At 40.6% G+C, this 3892-nt stretch overlaps 1 non-coding gene across 1 annotated transcript; it reads right to left on the bottom strand.

The window, feature by feature from the left end:
• Positions 1–638: 638 nt before the first annotated feature.
• Positions 639–745, bottom strand: LOC133828358 (small nucleolar RNA R71). The gene has a single exon (XR_009890984.1). It is a non-coding gene; the product is annotated as a small nucleolar RNA R71 (small nucleolar RNA).
• Between the last annotated feature and the right edge of the window lie 3147 nt (positions 746–3892).

Here is a 3892-nt window from a genome sequence, read left to right as displayed (position 1 = left end):
GGTTTAACTTGTGATCTACCATACATACTCAGAAACATCGGGGAGTTCTAGTAAGGCGTTGGAGATCAACCAAAAACCTCCAAATCTACCTGGGAACAAGTTTTAAAAAATAATAAAATAAAAAAAAGTCTAATTCTGATTTCCGAGAGTGAATGAATCATCATGAAACTTCTAGTGACACTTCTTCCAATTCATCCACCACTCCTTCCACCAATCTTGCTTCTCCACAAACTTTAGCTGATAATCATCCATTCGTAATGGCTCACAATGATGAAATCCAACCAAGAACTCTCAATGACTACCTCCATCCTACTCGCACTTCCACACCTTCATGCATCATCTTCCCTCATAATATGCCATCATTAGACTTTAAACATAGCATGATTCAACTCTTGCCCACATTTCATGGAATGGAAAATGAAAGCCCATACGTGTATATCAGAGAATTCGAGGAGGTAGTAGCCACGTTCTATAACCGAGTCGAAAATGTTGATTTTGTGCGACTGAAGTTCTTCCCTTTCTCCTTGAAGGACAAAGCCAAAAGTTGGTTATACTCTTTGAGACATAGGTCTATTGGAACATGGGAGGAGATGACCAAATCCTTCTTTCTGAAACACTTCCCTAGCCATAAGACCAACAGTCTAAAACGACAGATTTTCACATTCTCCCAAAAGGACAATGAAACGTTCTATCAAGTCTGGAAAAGATTCAAAGATCTGTTAAATCAGTGCCCGCACCATGGCTATGAGAACTGGTGTTTGGTCAGTTACTTCTATGAAAGCCTCATGAGTCGTGAGCGCTAGTTTGTAGAAATGCTATACAATGGTGAATTCCTCGAAAAAAAGCCTGACGATGCTCTTGAATATCTTGAAGAAACTGCAAAAAAAATCTCACACCTGGACTGGTCCAAGTGCTACTGATAGCACCAACTGACACAAACCATCTGGGATCTATCAACTTCGAGAAGATGATAGTGTTAAGGCCCAACTCGAAGCTTTGAAAAAGCATTTTGAGGTCTTAATGACGAAAAAATGGCCAAAAACCGCACATGATCGCTCAAGCGGAATCACAAGAGCCGTGCTTTGTTTGTGGAGGGACGGAACATCTAGCTAAGGACTGCTTAGCTTTGAATAAAATGAGGGGGGTTTATGAGGAGCAATGCAATGCCTTAGGGGCATATAACAAGCCATTCTCCCATACGTACAACCCTGGTTGGAGAAACCACCCAAATTTCAGTTGGAGAGATTCCAACCAAGCTCAATCGTCTAGAGGCCAATGGAGAAATGAGCAACAAGTTCAACCATCAAAGGAATATTATTCACCTCAATACAATGCTCATCCACAAAAAAATTCTCTCAAGAATATTCTTCATGCATTCATAGAGGAGCAATCCAAACTGAATCGCCAAATGATGGAAGAAATCAAGGAAATGAAATGTCAATTCTCAAAATTGACTGAATCCTTGGCCATTTCGGAAAAAGGCAAACTTCCTTCCCAACCTAAATCAATGTGCAAGGCCAACACATGGCCCAATCTTCAAATTCTAATGATCAAAATGTCAAGGAAGTAAATGCCATCACTACTAGAAGTGGTAAAACTTTGCAAAACCCACCCATAAAATCCAACTCTCCCAGTACTCCAAAAGCTATCCTCGAAAATCCACCACTCAATGCCAGTCCAAAAGTACCATTTCTGCAGGCTTTAAAACCTGTTGGGAAACTTCCTGAGAATCGAGCTGATATCCTTGAGCACTTGACATAAGCGAAGATTAATCTTCCTTTGCTTCACATCATAAAACAAGTGTCGGCTTATGCCAAAATCATCAAGGATCTATGCACTGCAAAAAGGAAGCACCATGTCAAGAAGACTGCTTTCTTGACTGAGCAAGTGAGTGCGGTGATTGAACAAAAGACACCGTTGAAATACAAAGATCCCGGTTGTCCCACCATTTCCTGCCAAATTGGGACCCATGAAGTCAACCAAGCCTTACTTGATCTTGGCGCAAGTGTAAATCTCATGCCTTACTTTGTATACTCGCAACTCGGTCTTGGAGAAATAAAGCCAACATCTGTTGTGCTACAGCTTGCTGATCGTTCCACCAAAAAACCTAGGGGTATTGTTGTGGATGTATTAGTTCAAATTGAAAAATTCTATTACCCCGTGGATTTTCTTATTCTTGATACCCAATCTGTGGTAAACATGGAGTCTAAAATTATTATTATCTTTGGAAGACCATTCCTTGCCACTGCAAATGCTTTGATCAATTTTCGAAATGGTCTAATGAAGATATCATTTGGAAACATGACTCTTGAAGTCAATATCTTCCACATCGGGAAACAACCCCGAGAAGATGATGAATGCTATCAACCATTCATGATTGACTCTTTAATTCCCAAGAAGGTTCAATTGTGAAGCAACTTTGATAATCTTGATGAACTCCTCCTTTTGTCAGACAATGAAAGTCCCAGTTCTATTGAGTCTACTCTTGCAATATCAGATCGCATAGACTCATGCAATAGAAGGACTCAATTTTGGCAACCTCACTTTGAAGAGCTACCTCGTGAGAAGTCACAGCCAAAAACCTCAGCTGAAGAGGTTCCAATTGTTCAATTGAACCAACTTCCCAAGGGTTTGAAACATATCTTCTTGGGGAACGGTGAAACCTTTCCAGTTATCATCTCATCCAACCTTAAAAATTCTCAAGAATTGCAGTTACTCAAGATACTGCGAACACATAAATCTATGATTGATTGGATGCTTGCTGATATCAAAGGTATTAGCCCTTTAATTTTCCCCCATCGAATTAATCTGGAGGACAAGGCTATCCCTCAAAGAGACCCTCAAAGGCGACTGAACCCCATAATGAAAGAAGTTGTAAAAAATGAAGTTTTGAAATTGCTAAACGATGGTATTATTTACCCAGTAGCTGATAGCAAATGGGTCAGTCCTACTCAAGTCGTGCCCAAGAAATCTGGTGTCACCGTGATCCAAAACGAAAAAGGGGTCCTTGCCCCCACAAAAACCGTGACAGGGTGGCGCATGTGCATTGATTATAGAAAATTAAATGCCGCCTCCCGCAAAGATCATTTTCCACTCCCATTCATTGATCAAATCCTTGAACGTGTAGCTGGTCATCCTTTCTATTGCTTTCTTGATGGCTATTCTGGCTATTATCAAATTGAGATTGCATTAGAGGATCAAGATAAGACCACTTTCACTTGTCCCTTTGGCACTTTTGCTTTCCGGTGTATGCCATTTGGCTTGTGTAATGCACCAGCTACTTTCCAAAGATGCATGATGGGCATCTTTAGTGACATGATTGAAAAATCAATGGAAGTATTCATGGATGACCTAACCATTTTTGGAAATTCCTTTTACACATGCCTTCTTCATCTTGAAGCTGTTTTAAAATGATGCATTGAGAAAGGACTTGTGCTCAATTGGGAGAAATGCCACTTCATGGTATCTTCTGGCATAGTCTTAGGCCACATTATTTTTTAAAGAGGAATTGAGGTTGATCAATCCAAAGTCGACCTTATCTCCAACCTGCCTACTCCTACGACTATCAAAGACGTTAGGTCATTCCTTGGTCATACTGGTTTCTATAGGAGGTTCATACAAAAAATTTCAATGATTGCTCGTCCGCTAAGCAACCTCCTAGCCAAAGATGTCACTTTTGAATGGACACCTAAGTCTGAGGAATCATTCCGAACACTTGTCAATTCACTCACTTCCGCTCCATCATTCAGTCACCCGATTGGAGTCTTCCTTTCGAGATCATATGTGATGCCAGCAACTTTGTTGTGGGAGCTGTGCTAAGACAACGAAGGGAGGGGAAACCCTTTGTTGTCTATTATGCAAGCCGAACTCTCAATAGTGCTCAAATGAACTA

Source organism: Humulus lupulus, chromosome 3 (assembly GCF_963169125.1).
Source record: "Humulus lupulus chromosome 3, drHumLupu1.1, whole genome shotgun sequence".
Taxonomy (NCBI): Eukaryota; Viridiplantae; Streptophyta; class Magnoliopsida; order Rosales; family Cannabaceae; genus Humulus; species Humulus lupulus.
The sequence above is the reverse complement of the archived record's forward strand: the minus strand, read 5'-3'. Positions and strand labels throughout refer to the sequence as shown.